Genomic DNA, 18925 nt, shown 5'->3' with positions numbered 1-18925 from the left:
ACACCAATCCTACTGCTGCTGCAACCCAGTACATACTCACGTTCTTCTTCTTTCAATTCCTACCGCAACCTTTTGCTATATTATCACTTCTAGATATATTTCGTTTCTGCTCATCACTCCATATGATACCTTGTCTATATAGAACGGTTACACATATGTTCTTTTCTAGATCATATGTGCACATGTCTTTTGTCATCTCATCTCTATATCGCATGCCTTCTTCCATCTTTATTATGATGGTTATGTTTATCCTAGCTTTTCTTTTAATAAAATACTATGATAAATTGCTCATATTTCCAACATCTGCCGGCCGCCCAACGCCTCCGCCGGCCGCCAGCAGCACGGGAGCGCCTACCACCACGCCGCACAGGTCAGCCCGTTCCACCTGCATCTCGACACCACCCACCCGCACCCGCCGCCATCTTACTACTCCACCATGGACCACAACAAGGGCAGCTACGCCTACGGGCACAGCGAAGGAGGTGCACAGCGGCGGCGAGCACGCCTTCTTCTCCTCCGACGTCATCACCGACAGGGACCACCGACACCACAGCAGCGCCGGCGGCCACGGCCAGTGTTGTTTCGGTAATTATTTCCGCAACGCGTCCGTTGTTTCTACAACTAGACCGTTGCTTCAGGAATTAATTGGTTGGGGAAACGACTGGGCCGCGTGCTAGCGCGTACAACGGACGGCTACAATCGCATACATCGGACGGTTATTCGGGTGACGGATGTTAGTATGGATCCGCTGGTGGACGCATAGCTGTTCCTTGGAGTATCCGAAAAATAACACTTGGCTTATTGAAAAACACGAGGCCACATGTATTCTTTTTTCTAGTATAGTAGTACCATACATAGGTGCCGGCAAAGAAAAATGAGATAAAAAGAGATAAGTGGAAGAAATGGAAGAAATGGAACGCACAAAACAAAACTACAGAAAAGTCAATCCGGTTGGCGATATGATCTCCGCTGGCAATTGGGATACGAGCTGAAGACGGGAAGCACTATTTCTATATTAATTAAGGAAGATGCGTACAGCATCCATAGATGCAACCTAGCTAGCTAGGGCTAGTGTTGCATACCTACGTACCTTCACGATCGAGTAGTAGGTTCTGATCAAGGCGATTCCACATGGCCGGCCATCCCGAGCTGTTTCCCGTTGGCTCCATCTTCGATCCCGATGGTCAAGAGCTTATCGACCACTACCTCCGCCGGAGGATCGCCGGAAAAGACTGCGGCCACTTCAGCAGCTTCATCCATGATGCCGATGTCTACTTCGCGCCGCCCGGGGACCTTGTCGAGAACCGTTCCTATGCGCCTGGCTCCGACAAGCACGGCGGGAAAGGAGGCCAGTGGTACTTCTCACCGGCCAGTCGTCAGCAGAACAAAGGCGGCCGCAGCGGGAGGCGTCAACGCGTGGTCGACGACGAGGGTTACAACTGGCACTCGGAGAAGGGCGAGATTCCCATGCTAGACCCTCAACGTTGTAAGGGCTGCAACGCACAGCCCCTTTCTTCTACCTCTGAACTCTCACAGAGAAGCAATGGAGAGAGGAGAGTTTGGCCTCGCGCTGCACACGCCGCCGAGCTTTTCTCTCGTATTTTCTCGTCTGCTAAACATGTTGCTTACATTGCCATTTTATAGGCACACACGCACCCACTAACAGCACATACCTATCCTAGTGGATCATGCACACACACGATCAGTTCCCTTGCCACTACGTACAGCACTACCGAAAGACTTGGCCAACAAAACGCATGCAGCTAGCTTCGTCCTGACTCAACGCACCCAGCGATCGCCCCGCACACGAACGGGTTCGCGATCCGTTTTTCCTCGATCGTGAGCCGCTGCTCCTCCGCAAGACTTGGGCCGCCATGCCGCCAATCTTGCGCACGTTGCATGCCGTCTCCATCGCCGCACCAACGACGAACCAGACGCGAACAGACTCCGGACGCGGCCGCACCAGCTTTGGACTCAACCTAGAACCTAGACGCACACAAGCACGAACTCGTGCACCTACAGACACAACACAAACACGACATTGTCGTGGTTTATTCCCAACAATCTCCCCCTAAACCACGACCTAGTAAAGGCCCGGCTGGTCGTCGGCGTCGGCGAGGAGCGCCTTCTCCTCCTCGGCCTTCTTCTGGTTCCGGCAGTCCCTCCGGAAGTGGCCGCGCACGCCACAGTTGTAGCAGCGGCCGCGCCGCTTCCCTCCACCCGATGTCGTGCTGCTGCCGCCGTCGTCGTCGTGGTGGTTGAAGCCGCCGCCTCCCTGACGCCGTCGCGCCGCCCACTGAGCCGCCGTGAGCATCAACTGCTCGTCCGCCCCCTCACCACCACCGGCCTGCGCGCGTCGCCGCGACCTCTCCTCGAACGCCTTCAGCCGCCCGAGTGCCTCCTCGAACGCCATTGCTTCCACATCGCAGAACTGCTCGATGCCGGCCACCGCGGCGTACAGCCGGTCCGGCACGGTGTCGAGCAACTTCTTCACCATGGCAGCATCGTCGAGGGTCGCCCCGAGCCCCGCGTACCTCGCCGCCATGCCGTAGACCTTCCCGGCGTACGCATCCAGATCGTCGTCGTCGTCCATCCGCAGGCGGTCGAACTCCCCGCGCAGCGATGCCAGCCGTGCGGCCTTCACGCGATCGGCACCGACGAAACGCACCTTGAGGGAGTCCCATACCTCCCTCGCGGTGAGCTTCACCGCCACCTGCATCAGGAAGTCCTCCGGCAGCGCCGTGAGCAACATTGCCCGCGCCGTCTTGCACTTCCCGGCGTCCACCGCCGCTCCGTCCGCCGGCTGCACCACGCCCCACAGCCCCCCGCATCAAGGATCGCCTCCACCTTGATTGCCCAGGAGGTGTAGCCCGTCGGTACCAGCAGCGGGAGATGCATCGAACCCGCCGCACCGCCGCCCCCGTATGGAACTATCGACATAGCCGCCGGCGCCCGATGTCACCTCGCTCCGATACCAATTGTAATGGCTGCAACGCACAGCCCCTTTCTTCTACCTCTGAACTCTCACAGAGAAGCAATGGAGAGAGGAGAGTTTGGCCTCGCGCTGCACACACAGCCGAGCTTTTCTCTCGTATTTTCTCGTCTGCTAAACATGTTGCTTACACTGCCATTTTATAGGCTCACACACGCACCCACTAACAGCACATACCTATCCTAGTGGATTATGCGCACACACGATCAGTTCCCTTGCCACTACGTACAGCACTACCGAAAGACTTGGCCAACAAAACGCATGCAGCTAGCTTCGTCCTGACTCAATGCACCCAGCGATCGCCCCGCACACGAACGGGTTCGCGATCCGTTTTTCCTTGATCGTGAGCCGTTGCTCCTACGCGAGACTTGGGCCGCCATGCCGCCAATCTTGTGCATGTTGCATGCCGTCTCCATCGCCGCACCAACGACGAACCAGACACGAACAGACTCCGGACGCGGCCGCACCAGCTTTGGACTCAACCTAGAACCTAGACGCACACAAGCACGAACTCGTGCACCTACAGACACAACACAAACACGACATTGTCGTGGTTTATTCCCAACAATCTCCCCCTAAACCACGACCTAGTAAAGGCCCGGTTGGTCGTCGGCGTCGGCGAGGAGCGCCTTCTCCTCCTCGGCTTTCTTCTGGTTCCGGCGGTCCCTCCGGAAGTGGCCGCGCACGCCACAGTTGTAGCAGCGGCCGCGCCGCTTCCCTCCACCTGATGTCGTGCTGCTGTCGCCGTCGTCGTGGTGGTGGTTGAAGCCGCCGCCTCCCTGACGCCGTCGCGCCGCCCACTGAGCCGCCGTGAGCATCAACTGCTCGTCCGCCCGCTCACCACCACCAACATGCGCGCGTCGCCGCGACCTCTCCTCGAACGCCTTCAGCCGCCCGAGTGCCTCCTCGAACGCCATTGCTTCCACATCGCAGAACTGCTCGATGCCGGCCACCGCGGCGTACAGCCGGTCCGGCACGGTGTCGAGCAACTTCTTCACCATGGCAGCATCGTCGAGGGTCGCCCCGAGCCCCGCGTACCTCGCCGCCATGCCGTAGACCTTCCCGGCGTACGCATCCAGATCGTCGTCGTCGTCCATCCGCAGGCGGTCGAACTCCCCGCGCAGCGATGCCAGCCGTGCGGCCTTCACGCGATCGACACCGACGAAACACACCTTGAGGGAGTCCCATACCTCCCTCGCGGTGAGCTTCGCCGCCACCTGCATCAGGAAGTCCTCCGGCAGCGCCGTGAGCAACATTGCCCGCGCCGTCTTGCACTTCCCGGCGTCCACCGCCGCTCCGTCCGCCGGCTGCACCACGCCCCACAGCCCCCCGCATCAAGGATCGCCTCCACCTTGATTGCCCAGGAGGTGTAGCCCGTCGGTACCAGCGGCGGGAGATGCATCGAACCCGCCGCACCGCCGCCCCCATATGGAACTATCGACATAGCCGCCGGCGCCCGATGTCACCTCGCTCCGATACCAATTGTAAGGGCTGCAACGCACAGCCCCTTTCTTCTACCTCTGAACTCTCACAGAGAAGCAATGGAGACAGGAGAGTTTGGCCTCGCGCTGCACACACAGCCGAGCTTTTCTCTCGTATTTTCTCGTCTGCTAAACATGTTGCTTACACTGCCATTTTATAGGCTCACACACGCACCCACTAACAGCACATACCTATCCTAGTGGATTATGCGCACACGCGATCAGTTCCCTTGCCACTACGTACAACACTACCGAAAGACTTGGCCAACAAAACGCATGCAGCTAGCTTCGTCCTGACTCAAAGCACCCAACGATCGCCCCGCACACGAACGGGTTCGCGATCCATTTTTCCTCGATCGTGAGCCGCTGCTCCTCCGCGAGACTTGGGCCGCCATGCCGCCAATCTTGCGCATGTTGCATGCCGTCTCCATCGCCGCACCAACGACGAACCAGACACGAACAGACTCCGGACGCGGCCGCACCAGCTTTGGACTCAACCTAGAACCTAGACGCACACAAGCACGAACTCGTGCACCTACAGACACAACACAAACACGACATTGTCGTGGTTTATTCCCAACAATCTCCCCCTAAACCACGACCTAGTAAAGGCCCGGCTGGTCGTCGGCGTCGGCGAGGAGCGCCTTCTCCTCCTCGGCTTTCTTCTGGTTCCGGCGGTCCCTCCGGAAGTGGCCGCGCACGCCACAGTTGTAGCAGCGGCCGCGCCGCTTCCCTCCACCTGATGTCGTGCTGCTGTCGCCGTCGTCGTGGTGGTGGTTGAAGCCGCCGCCTCCCTGACGCCGTCGCGCCGCCCACTGAGCCGCCGTGAGCATCAACTGCTCGTCCGCCCGCTCACCACCACCGGCCTGCGCGCGTCGCCGCGACCTCTCCTCGAACGCCTTCAGCCGCCCGAGTGCCTCCTCGAACGCCATTGCTTCCACATCGCAGAACTGCTCGATGCCGGCCACCGCGGCGTACAGCCGGTCCGGCACGGTGTCGAGCAACTTCTTCACCATGGCAGCATCGTCGAGGGTCGCCCCGAGCCCCGCGTACCTCGCCGCCATGCCGTAGACCTTCCCGGCGTACGCATCCAGATCGTCGTCGTCGTCCATCCGCAGGCGGTCGAACTCCCCGCGCAGCGATGCCAGCCGTGCGGCCTTCACGCGATCGACACCGACGAAACACACCTTGAGGTAGTCCCATACCTCCCTCGCGGTGAGCTTCGCCGCCACCTGCATCAGGAAGTCCTCCGGCAGCGCCGTGAACAACATTGCCCGCGCCGTCTTGCATTTCCCGGCGTCCAACGCCGCTCCGTCCGCCGGCTGCACCACGCCCCACAGCCCCCCGCATCAAGGATCGCCTCCACCTTGATTGCCCAGGAGGTGTAGCCCGTCGGTACCAGCGGCGGGAGATGCATCGAACCCGCCGCACCGCCGCCCCCATATGGAACTATCGACATAGCTGCCGGCGCCCGATGTCACCTCGCTCCGATACCAATTGTAAGGGCTGCAACGCACAGCCCCTTTCTTCTACCTCTGAACTCTCACAGAGAAGCAATGGAGACAGGAGAGTTTGGCCTCGCGCTGCACACACAGCCGAGCTTTTCTCTCGTATTTTCTCGTCTGCTAAACATGTTGCTTACACTGCCATTTTATAGGCTCACACACGCACCCACTAACAGCACATACCTATCCTAGTGGATTATGCGCACACGCGATCAGTTCCCTTGCCACTACGTACAACACTACCGAAAGACTTGGCCAACAAAACGCATGCAGCTAGCTTCGTCCTGACTCAAAGCACCCAACGATCGCCCCGCACACGAACGGGTTCGCGATCCATTTTTCCTCGATCGTGAGCCGCTGCTCCTCCGCGAGACTTGGGCCGCCATGCCGCCAATCTTGCGCATGTTGCATGCCGTCTCCATCGCCGCACCAACGACGAACCAGACACGAACAGACTCCGGACGCGGCCGCACCAGCTTTGGACTCAACCTAGAACCTAGACGCACACAAGCACGAACTCGTGCACCTACAGACACAACACAAACACGACATTGTCGTGGTTTATTCCCAACAATCTCCCCCTAAACCACGACCTAGTAAAGGCCCGGCTGGTCGTCGGCGTCGGCGAGGAGCGCCTTCTCCTCCTCGGCTTTCTTCTGGTTCCGGCGGTCCCTCCGGAAGTGGCCGCGCACGCCACAGTTGTAGCAGCGGCCGCGCCGCTTCCCTCCACCTGATGTCGTGCTGCTGTCGCCGTCGTCGTGGTGGTGGTTGAAGCCGCCGCCTCCCTGACGCCGTCGCGCCGCCCACTGAGCCGCCGTGAGCATCAACTGCTCGTCCGCCCGCTCACCACAACCGGCCTGCGCGCGTCGCCGCGACCTCTCCTCGAACGCCTTCAGCCGCCCGAGTGCCTCCTCGAACGCCATTGCTTCCACATCGCAGAACTGCTCGATGCCGGCCACCGCGGCGTACAGCCGGTCCGGCACGGTGTCGAGCAACTTCTTCACCATGGTAGCATCGTCGAGGGTCGCCCCGAGCCCCGCGTACCTCGCCGCCATGCCGTAGACCTTCCCGGCGTACGCATCCAGATCGTCGTCGTCGTCCATCCGCAGGCGGTCGAACTCCCCGCGCAGCGATGCCAGCCGTGCGGCCTTCACGCGATCGACACCGACGAAACACACCTTGAGGTAGTCCCATACCTCCCTCGCGGTGAGCTTCGCCGCCACCTGCATCAGGAAGTCCTCCGGCAGCGCCGTGAACAACATTGCCCGCGCCGTCTTGCATTTCCCGGCGTCCAACGCCGCTCCGTCCGCCGGCTGCACCACGCCCCACAGCCCCCCGCATCAAGGATCGCCTCCACCTTGATTGCCCAGGAGGTGTAGCCCGTCGGTACCAGCGGCGGGAGATGCATCAAACCCGCCGCACCGCCGCCCCCATATGGAACTATCGACATAGCTGCCGGCGCCCGATGTCACCTCGCTCCGATACCAATTGTAAGGGCTGCAACGCACAGCCCCTTTCTTCTACCTCTGAACTCTCACAGAGAAGCAATGGAGACAGGAGAGTTTGGCCTCGCGCTGCACACACAGCCGAGCTTTTCTCTCGTATTTTCTCGTCTGCTAAACATGTTGCTTACACTGCCATTTTATAGGCTCACACACGCACCCACTAACAGCACATACCTATCCTAGTGGATTATGCGCACACGCGATCAGTTCCCTTGCCACTACGTACAACACTACCGAAAGACTTGGCCAACAAAACGCATGCAGCTAGCTTCGTCCTGACTCAAAGCACCCAACGATCGCCCCGCACACGAACGGGTTCGCGATCCATTTTTCCTCGATCGTGAGCCGCTGCTCCTCCGCGAGACTTGGGCCGCCATGCCGCCAATCTTGCGCATGTTGCATGCCGTCTCCATCGCCGCACCAACGACGAACCAGACACGAACAGACTCCGGACGCGGCCGCACCAGCTTTGGACTCAACCTAGAACCTAGACGCACACAAGCACGAACTCGTGCACCTACAGACACAACACAAACACGACATTGTCGTGGTTTATTCCCAACAATCTCCCCCTAAACCACGACCTAGTAAAGGCCCGGCTGGTCGTCGGCGTCGGCGAGGAGCGCCTTCTCCTCCTCGGCTTTCTTCTGGTTCCGGCGGTCCCTCCGGAAGTGGCCGCGCACGCCACAGTTGTAGCAGCGGCCGCGCCGCTTCCCTCCACCTGATGTCGTGCTGCTGTCGCCGTCGTCGTGGTGGTGGTTGAAGCCGCCGCCTCCCTGACGCCGTCGCGCCGCCCACTGAGCCGCCGTGAGCATCAACTGCTCGTCCGCCCGCTCACCACCACCGGCCTGCGCGCGTCGCCGCGACCTCTCCTCGAACGCCTTCAGCCGCCCGAGTGCCTCCTCGAACGCCATTGCTTCCACATCGCAGAACTGCTCGATGCCGGCCACCGCGGCGTACAGCCGGTCCGGCACGGTGTCGAGCAACTTCTTCACCATGGCAGCATCGTCGAGGGTCGCCCCGAGCCCCGCGTACCTCGCCGCCATGCCGTAGACCTTCCCGGCGTACGCATCCAGATCGTCGTCGTCGTCCATCCGCAGGCGGTCGAACTCCCCGCGCAGCGATGCCAGCCGTGCGGCCTTCACGCGATCGGCACCGACGAAACGCACCTTGAGGGAGTCCCATACCTCCCTCGCGGTGAGCTTCGCCGCCACCTGCATCAGGAAGTCCTCCGGCAGCGCCGTGAGCAACATTGCCCGCGCCGTCTTGCACTTCCCGGCGTCCACCGCCGCTCCGTCCGCCGGCTGCACCACGCCCCACAGCCCCCCGCATCAAGGATCGCCTCCACCTTGATTGCCCAGGAGGTGTAGCCCGTCGGTACCAGCGGCGGGAGATGCATCGAACCCGCCGCACCGCCGCCCCCATATGGAACTATCGACATAGCCGCCGGCGCCCGATGTCACCTCGCTCCGATACCAATTGTAAGGGCTGCAACGCACAGCCCCTTTCTTCTACCTCTGAACTCTCACAGAGAAGCAATGGAGACAGGAGAGTTTGGCCTCGCGCTGCACACACAGCCGAGCTTTTCTCTCGTATTTTCTCGTCTGCTAAACATGTTGCTTACACTGCCATTTTATAGGCTCACACACGCATCCACTAACAGCACATACCTATCCTAGTGGATCATGCGATCAGTTCCCTTGCCACTACGTACAGCACTACCGAAAGACTTGGCCAACAAAACGCATGCAGCTAGCTTCGTCCTGACTCAACGCACCCAGCGATCGCCCCGCACACGAACGGGTTCGCGATCCGTTTTTCCTCGATCGTGAGCCGCTGCTCCTCCGCGAGACTTGGGCCGCCATGCCGCCAATCTTGCGCACGTTGCATGCCGTCTCCATCGCCGCACCAACGACGAACCAGATGCGAACAGACTCCGGTCGCGTCCATCGCCGCACCAACGACGAACCAGATGCGAACAGACTCCGGACGCGACCGCACCAGCTTTGGACTCAACCTAGAACCTAGACGCACACAAGCACGAACTCGTACACCTAGAGACACAACACAAACACGACATTGTCGTGGTTTATTCCCAACAAACGTAACCGGGTCGGCCACATGAACAATCTTTCATTTGGGATCAAGAGGCCTGGAGCAGCAGCCAGAACCAGACTTGGGTGGTGCATGAAGGAGTACAGCCTCGACGACGATGAGGCGGCTGGAGCTGGATTGGTGCTCTGCAAGATCTACGTTTCAGGCCACAAGAAGGAGATTACCTACGCGTCGCTAATCAATGCCCCCGGCTCCAAGAAGAAGAGGAAGCCGGCCGACGTCCAACTCCAACATCCTGAGGCTCCACGTCCCAAAACCCCACGCCGCCAAGAAGCCGCCGCCGGCATGCTTCACGAGTTCGAGCGTTCGTTCATGTCCCACCAAGACCAGACGCTGCCCCAGGGAGTAGTGGACGACGGCAGCGTGGATCCAGGAGGGTTTTTCACCGACATGCGTGAAGAATTAGGACTGACGCTCCAGGGAAATACCAATGGCGGCGGCTCTACATTGGAGGAGTCCTTGGCAGGCAAACAGGGCGACGTCCACCAAGGCGTTGAGAGTGAGACGGTGCAGGAGGATGTTGACGGCAGATTCCAGTGTACATGGGACGAAATGTTCGGCGACGACGTCCAACAAGTGACATGCCCTGCCCCGGCGACGGCGCCCTCGTTGCACGTGAGTAGCGGGTTAGTGTGTGTGTGACAGAAATTGCGAAATTTGCATCCACGAGCTATGTATATGTGGATACATTTCTTGTTGATTGCACACTGTTGATGAACAGGCAATTGATTATGCATGTGTCTAGCAGCTTAATTAATTGATCGATTATTCTTTTACCATATATATACATTTTAGTGATACTATTCCTCTATTCTTAAGCGTCAACTAAATAGTTGACGAATTCAAAATGAAAATCATGCTGATGAGACCGGTGCATGTACTTTGGTGCAAGAACACCTAGTAGTAGCTCTAAAGCAATATGTTCATCGAAAAGTGTAAACATTCCCTTTTTTCTTTCTTTCTTAAACGGCCTAATCCCAGCCATTTCCATCATACAAAGGTACCCAGGAAATAAGATGGGGAAGAAATGGGTTTAAAGCACTAAGCAGAAATGGGGCAACCTCGTCTCTCCCGGGGCGATGAGAATTCATTCCATGGAAAAGGGCTCAAGACTCCAGCAAATTCCAACACTTGTGTGAGTAACGTTCCATTCATCCGAACCAAAGAAGTTAATGGCAAAACACTACCACAATTCGGGCCGTATTCACAACTTGATACCATCTTTTAAATTTTTTACAAATACGTATCAAGATACAGGTCGTATTTTGCAGATCTAGTATTTGTATGTATAGATGCTCTTTCAGACACACATGACTCACCGATCAGTTTCTTACAGGAAAAACCGACCCGGACCGCTTCGATCCGGGAAAAACCGACTGTCTCTCTCCAACTGGACCGGACAGGCAAAAAAAAACCTTCTTCTCCTCCACGCCTAGCCCACCCAGCTCCTCCTCGGCCGCCCCGCCCCGCCCATCTCCGACCTGCAGCCGGCGGCCGACGAGCTCGCCGCGCTGGTCCGCTCCGGCCTCGCCGGCCTGGCCTCCGCCTTCCGCCGCGTCGCGCACGGACAGCCGGGGTCCGGCCGCGTCTTGGCCTGCCTCGCCGCCGCCGCGCTGCTCGTCGCCGCCTCGCTGCTCGGCCGTGTTTCGGACGAACACCAGGGCGGGCCGCGTGGCCGCAGCGCTGTTAATTCGAACCACGGCCGCGCCCCTGCCACACCCCTTGCACCTTCCGGCTCTTGTCAGGGCCGGCGTCGCCGTGCCCACCTCCTCCTCCACGTAGACGGACGTCTGGTTCTCCCCCCAGCAGCACGACTCGGCATCGTCCTGGCCGTCGTCGTCGCCGCGGACGGCCTGCGCGTCGAGCACCCGCTGCAGGTCGCCGCGGAGCACGTTGGCGGCGGCCTCGTGGGATTGAGAGACGTCGCGCCACATCTGGGCCTCGAGCGCCCAGTTCATGTCCCGGACCGCTCGATCTCGTCGTCCTTGGCCTTGAGCCGCTTCGCCGCCCTGGCCTCCACGACGAAGACGATCAGCCGCAGGTGGCTCCGCCGCTGGTCCGCCAGAGCAGCCCACATCTTTCTCGCCTGCACCATGCATGCATCCAGCACGGTTAACAACAATCAAGAAAAGCCAGATCAAACGCGGCCGGCGGCGATTAATTTGATGCCACAGCGGGACTTACATGTGTGTGCAGGATGTGGTTAACGGCGACGGTCTGCTGCTGCGCGTGGGCCGCGAGAACGTCGTCGAGCATGGACGGCCGCTCGTCGTCGACACGCCTCCGCTTGTTGCCGGATGCCATTTCCTGAGCGGCTCCGTCGCCCTTCCTCGCCAGATCAGCCGCGGCGAGCGCCAACAACTCCGAGTACTGACCCGCGGCCGACGTTGCCGTCGTCGACGGCGCGAAGATGTCCGCGCACGGCTGGCACCCCAAACGGGCTGACTCGACACCGCGGTTCCGTAACAACAAGGCCCGCTCGCCAGGATGGCAGCGGCGGAGGCGCCTGTCGCTCGGGTGGCGAGCTGGTGGTGGCCGCCGCCGGTGGCGAGCAGCATGTGGCGCAGGCGCTGCAAGTCCACGGGCATGGCGGTCGATCCGGTCCGGCACTCTCTTTCCTCCAATCGATCCGGTTCGCATGAAGAGAAAGAGCCGGCTTTTCCCGGATCGAAGCGGTCCGGGCCGGTTTTTTCTGTAAAAGACTGACCGGTAGATCATGTGTGTCAGAAAAAGCATCTATACGTAGAAATACAGAATCTGTAAAATACGGCATGTATCTTGATACGTATTTGCAAAAAATTTAAAAGATGGCACCAAGTTGTGAATACGGCCCGAATTATGGTAGTCTTTTGCAATTAACTCGAACCAAAGAGACCGTAACTTTTTTCCCCTCGTCGCCTCTGCGCGGCGACGGGAGGAACACTAGCCGCTGGCTCCCAGACCCTCCTCCTCCTCCAGCCTCTCCCTCCCACACCGCAGCCCCGAGTCGCCGCCGGGCAAAGCCTGGCTGGCGAGGGCGGCTGCTCGGGTCCGGCTTCGGGTTCCCGACGATTGCAGGTGGTCGTCTTGTCGCGGGATAGCGGCGGTGCTTTTCGGGCAGCGGCAGTTCAGGGGACGGCGCTACCTCGGACGATGCTGCTCCAGATGGTGAGGAGTTGGTTACGCGGCCACTTGGTTGCAGGTTCGCACGACGGTTGGAGGAGGCGTCCCCTTGGACCAGATCTGGGCCATTTGGGGCCCCATCTGGGTCTAGGCGGGCATGGCTCGGCTGCGCCTGGTACGGCTCTAGCAGACGGAGGGGTGGTTCGTGTGAGGGGTTGCGGAGACGGCGGCACGCCCACTGCAACGAAGCAACGGGAGCTTCACGACCGTTAAGGACTCGAGAGGGCCTACATGTCTGGTGTGCTCCACCTTCCGCGTCCGGTCGATGACCGCCGAGGGCGGTGGAGGTTGTACCCCCCCCTCCCGATGTGGCTACTGACTCTGTAGCTCCTTGTTCCCGACTGCTCCCTCTTCGCTCTCCATGGCAAGACAGTGGTGGTGTCTCCAAGATCGTGGTAGCGCATGTTGATGGAGCGTGACCGATCGGCGAAGGTGCGGGTTTGTGGGGGACGGGAGAAATCCTTGTCGGCGTGGTTGGCACCACGCGGCGACACCCGTGGTTGCCGTCGTTCCTTACTGAAGGGTGTCGGGTATCCCACTCACCCACGCCCCTCCACGTACGGGGGAAACCCTAGGAGCAATCCGGGAAGCAGCGCGCGTCATCACCGTCGCATTCCTTCCTAAAGGTGTTGATTGCTATGTGGTGGTCCGAAGTGGTAGGAGCGTGGTGGATTTCTTCGGAGGGTCCAGCGGTTTGGGATCATCTTCGTTTTCGTCCAGCGGACTCTTTTGTCATTGTTCTCTTTTAATTTCTCTTTTCTTTCTTTTGGGCTTTTTTGTGTTGCCTGCCCCGGCATTGGGATCTTTGATGTATCGGGTGGTTGGTATATCTATATAGCAGAACGAAAGCCTATTTCAAACGTCTCTCCCAGAGCCTAACCTCCTGGAAGGCCTCCCGCGTGGCTACCAAGCAGCCATGGCCGTCGGGAACAGGATGTACATTGGGAAAGGCACACAATGTTCTGCCTTATGCATTCAAAACGAGCCGTAGCTCGGATGACCGAGGTCAATTACATGGAAGGTTTGTTTAAAACAGGCAGCTTCAGACTGGTGGAAGAGAGTCGGAAGAGGAAGCAAGACATAGGGAGAGAAAAGGCAAGAAAAACAAAATACAACTCAAGTTATGAACTTCTCCGCCCAGAGAATGATTAGGCCTTCGTCCTCAGTTTTTTTAGCTCGTTTGCTCCACAGTCTTAGCAACTCCTCTGTGTTGCAAGTTTGCGACGGATGTGCCTCTCGGTCCAGAAAATAGAATTGAAAATCCGGTCATTCCTGGCTTGCCAAGCTCAAACTGCGCAAGCTGCGAAGATAATGTACGATACCACAGGTGACCCTGGATATGTGATTGAGCTACTTGATCGACAAAATCAGTTCTATTGGACGCCCCTTTTGCAAGGTCGTTGAGCTCGAGCTTATCCCAAAGAAATTGGCTAAACCGACAGCGCAGAATTATGTGACTGATAGTTTCAGTGGCTGGGCATAAATCACAATCTACCACTGGGGCGGCAGCTGTCCAATGCTTCTTGACCATGTTGTCTTTAGTGTTGAGACGACTCCTGAAGGCAAGCCATAGGAAGATTTTATACTTGGGAGGAATAACCTTGTGCCAGATATATTTCTGAGTCTCCCATGCCACTCCTCTGAAGGTCAACAAGTTATAGAATGATTTTGTTGTCAAACCTCCATGGAAAAGTGAAGAAGAACGTATGTCTTGCATGTTGTTGTTTGGCTGATAGTTTGCCAGCCCGAGTAGTAGAGATTCGAGTTCAGTGGATGCCTGGGCAGATAAATTGGCATGCAATTTGATGGTCCAAGTACCTTCTGTGTATTAATTGAGAAGAGGTGTTGCAATGATCCTCCTGGGCATAAGTATATAAAGTTGGGAACAGGATGTACATGATTGGGACGTCGGGTTCTAACGGGACCGTGCACTGCCTCGCTGCTGCTGATTGCGCCGACAACGATGCATGGGTCGTCGATCTGGACGCCATTGTACAGTTCAGCACCATGCTTCTCTTCTGGATCAACAACGAGAGCCTTCAGGCGCTCCCCTTCCGGGGCGGGTTTATTACATGACCGCGCACACGGTGACGGTGCACGTGCCGCCAGGGGCGGCGCCGCACGACCACGACATCCCGTGTCCGTGAGTAAAACACTCACGTACGAACGAGGGTACTGTTCGTTACCGCCAGGGTGCTACCTTCTCTTTCAACACAGGGAGGGGCGAGTGGACACAACACGGAGAGTGGCAGCTACCGGTCAGCCACGCCCACTATGACGCGGACCTGGACCTCTGGCTGGGGTTCCACGCCGTTGACAGAGAGTACAAGAGTATTTCTTATCGCGAGACAGCCAGAGCCTCTGTGCCGGCAACATCACGTTTGTCCCAGAGGAATGGAAGGTTGGCAGGGAGAAGTTTTCCGCCTCGATGAGGACATTGCAGCTGGCTGGAGGCACCTCGATGCCAATCTCGTGCACATGGCGTCAAGTGAAGGTGGCGGCAGCGAGCCGGCGAGTACTGTCTAATGGAGCGTCTGCGGTCCGACGACGAGGAGGAGCTACCGATCTACTGCGACGACGACAAGGAGTGCTTCCCGGGCGAGAAGGAGTGTCTTCTACGGCTAACCACTTTCCATGTTGTGCGCAAGCATGACGGCGAGCCGGTGTCCACAGCTCTGCGGCCGGCTCGTTCTTAGAGCATCTCCAACAGCCGCGCTACGCGCCGCGTCTAAAAAATACATTTGCCGCGCGCGCTTCGGCTGTTTTAGCGCGGGGATAGGTGCCGGCTCCAACAGTCGCGCTATAATGCAGCGCGCGCGCGCCGCTCCAGCGGTGCCCAAAAATGCAGCGCGCGCAGCAAGCACAAACAACATATAATTTCAAAAAATAGAAGAAAAACCATCAAACAAACAAAATAAATCAACAATAAATAGTTATTACAACTCAAACAAATAGTTTATCGTTCAGTACAACAAATACAATAAACACAACCAATAGTTCATGAACAATACAATACAAATAATGCAATCAAATCATGCTCTTTGTCGTCCATGGCATGCCCACCACTCTTCAATCAGATCCTTCTGAAGATCATTGTGCGTTGCGGGACGCCGAATGGCATGATAGGAGGCAACAAAACGGGCTACCCTTTCAGCCCTCCGTCGCACTCGCACGGGATGTCCCAAGAGCTCATACTGTGAGTAGTCTAAATCTTGGCCACGCTCATTCTTGATGATCATGTTGTGCATGATCACACAAGCGTGCATGATGTACCAAAGCATTTTTTGATCCCAAAATCTAGCCGGTCCTCTCACAATAGCAAATTGGGCTTGCAAAATCCCAAATGCTCTCTCCACATCTTTTCTAGCAGCCGCCTGAGCATTGTGGAAATCAAGATTTTTCTTACCTTCTGGCTTTTTCAACGGCTTCACGAAGGTTTGCCACTTTGGATAGATGCCATCAGCTAGATAATAGCCATAGTTGTACGTATGGCTATTTGCTACAAACTGCACCGGTGGCAACTCACCATTCGCAATCTTATTCATCAGTGGTGACCGGTTGACAACATTGATGTCATTCAAAGATCCAGGCATTCCAAAGAATGCATGCCAAATCCAAGTCTCCTGATCGGCCACCGCTTCAAGGATTATAGTGGAACCCTTTTTTTGGCCGTGGAATTGTCCATGCCATGCCTTTGGACAATTCTTCCAACTCCAATGCATGCAATCTATTGAGCCAAGCATGCCAGGAAAGCCGCGAGATTTGTTCATCGCCAATAGCCTTGCGGCGTCTTCAGCAGTGGGAGATCTCAAATACTCCTCGCCAAACACTTGCACAATTCCCACTGCAAAGCGCTTGACACACATGATGGCTTGGCTCTCACCCATAGCCAAGTGATCATCAACTAGATCGGCCGGGATACCGTATGCCAACATACGCAAAGCGGCTGTCACCTTCAGAAAGGTGCTATGCCCGAGCTCTCCGGCGGCATTCCTCCTTTGCTGGAAAAACCGGTCATGGCTCGCTAGTTTCTCTGCAATGCGCTTGAACAAGTCTGTGCTCATCCTAAACCGGCGACGAAAATACGACTCCGGGTATGTGAGATTCTCCACGAAATAGTTCTTCATCAATCTGTTATGGGCATCAATCCTATCTCTCCAAATTTTATCCCGACCCATAACCGAACCACCGTGCTTCGGTTTTTTATTGATATGCATAGCTGTGATCATTGCAAGATCCTCCTCCTCTTCCATATCAAATTCTTCTTCCGAAGAATCATACGACGAACTCATCTACAATGTTCAATACTATACTATCAAAACTACAATTCAAAACATGCACCAAATTCATAGTTTGGAGCAATACATACCTTGTAGGCGTTTCGTCGAACACCTTGCGGGCGCGGCGCGGCAGCGAGCCCTCGGGCGCTGTTCCTCGGACGTCGGAGGCGCGCGAGGGCCGGCCGGACTAGGAGGGAGTGGGGCGGAAGCACGGCGGCGCGGGGAGGCCGGGGAAGCGCCTGGAACGGTCGTCGGGGGGCGCGGCGCGGCGGCCGCAGCGGAGACAGACCGGGGAAGCGCTTGAGTGGTCGCCGGCGGGCGCGGGCGGCGACGGCGGCGCGGGGATAGGCCGGGGAAGCGCTGAACGGTCGCCGGGGGCGCGAGCGGCGGCGGCGGCGCGGTCGGACGGGGGCGGCGGCGCGATCGCGAGAGTGGAGGAGGGAGCGAGCGAGCGCAGGAGAGAGTAGAGGCGAGCGCGGGAGAGTCGCGCGCGCGCGAGCCGGCGCAGCAAATAATGAGCGCGGGATTGCGTTTCGGCCAGCGCGCTGAATTGAAAATGGCGCGCGCGCCGTTTTTGCGCGTTCGCTGGAGCTGCCCGCCGCGTCGCGCGCGCTAAAACTGCCTTTTTTACGGCGCGGCGCTTGTATAGCGCGGCTGTTGGAGATGCTCTTACAAAGTGCCGAGGTACAATACAAGATTTGATGCATACAAAGTGTCCAGGTACAATCCAAAATTTGAAGCTAAAGCGTTTTGGATGTAAAGCTTCGGAAAAATCACACTGCATTGAGCGGGTCAATAGCTCCTATGCGACACATTTGACGCGGAATGAAAGCAGTGCGACGTTGTTGATCAAAATTGCTCTCGTGCGACATCTCTGAAGCAAACAATAGCTGCAATTCGACATGGCTCTATTTAACCATGAAATGCAAAACTCAAGGGGTTAAGTTATGACACGCGGGACCCACCAGTTATCCACGTCAACATGAGACCCACCACTTACTCGCATGTGTGCGGGACCCACAACTTATCCACATAAGCATGGTCGTGCTCATCAGCATGCCCAGACCCGAGCCAGCCCATCCTCCCCCCTTCCTCCTTTCCCCACCTTCTTCTTCCTCTTCTCCGGCGAGGAAGCGCGTCGCCGGCGAGTGATGTCTAGCTCGAGCTCGGCCTCCCGCCAATGGAGGAAGTACGGTCTAGTGCCACTAACAAGATGCCCCGATTGCCCACGCATGGAGCCTCCGAAGCGTCTGACTTGTATGAGGGAAGAAAATGGCAACCGTGGGCGCGACTTCGTGAAATGCTTGAGCAGGCCACAGCCAGGGCAGGTTAGATCTGTCTACTTCATCAATCGTATGGTCTATTTCTTCCGATTTTTTTCTTTTTTTGTCAAATTTGGGCGGTGGATCTAGGGTTGGATATAGAGTTCATGAGTTGCCGACCCCTATTTTTCAGGTTCTGTAGAAATGCGGGTATTTCGAGTGGCTCGATGAGTACGTTGAGAGGTTGAAATTGAAGGGATCAACCGAAGGGCTCAATTTTGGGGCACCGTTTGCTGTGGAACACGCCCCCCATTTGGCGGACAGATTAGGTCATTGTCATGGGCAAGCTGAACTGGGGTGTGAATTGAAGAAAATGGGCAAGCAACTAAAGCAAGTGATCGATTTGAAGCAGCAAGCAAATATGATGGCTGGAGCATTTTATTGTTGTGTCATTGCTATGGGTTTCTTTTACTTGATGTTCATCAATCGCTAGAAATTGTTAGAGTTCCAGTCAGTGTGTCAATCTAGTTTCATTTGTTAGCTGAATTTGAATTTATGTGAAGCAAAACCTACCTGTGTTTGTAATGGATTATTTTATGCATAAAATGCAGCAATTGATGAAA

The 18925-nt window shown here is 57.2% G+C and overlaps 2 pseudogenes; one reads left to right on the top strand and one right to left on the bottom strand.

The window, feature by feature from the left end:
- The first annotated feature begins 436 nt into the window (after positions 1-436).
- LOC123397406 lies at positions 437-10343 on the top strand (annotated as a pseudogene).
- A 577-nt stretch (positions 10344-10920) lies between these two features.
- On the bottom strand, positions 10921-12216 carry LOC123397405 (annotated as a pseudogene).
- Positions 12217-18925: the final 6709 nt, after the last annotated feature.

The sequence above is a fragment of the Hordeum vulgare genome, chromosome 5H, assembly GCF_904849725.1.
Source record: "Hordeum vulgare subsp. vulgare chromosome 5H, MorexV3_pseudomolecules_assembly, whole genome shotgun sequence".
Classification (NCBI taxonomy): Eukaryota; Viridiplantae; Streptophyta; class Magnoliopsida; order Poales; family Poaceae; genus Hordeum; species Hordeum vulgare.
The sequence above is the reverse complement of the archived record's forward strand: the minus strand, read 5'-3'. Positions and strand labels throughout refer to the sequence as shown.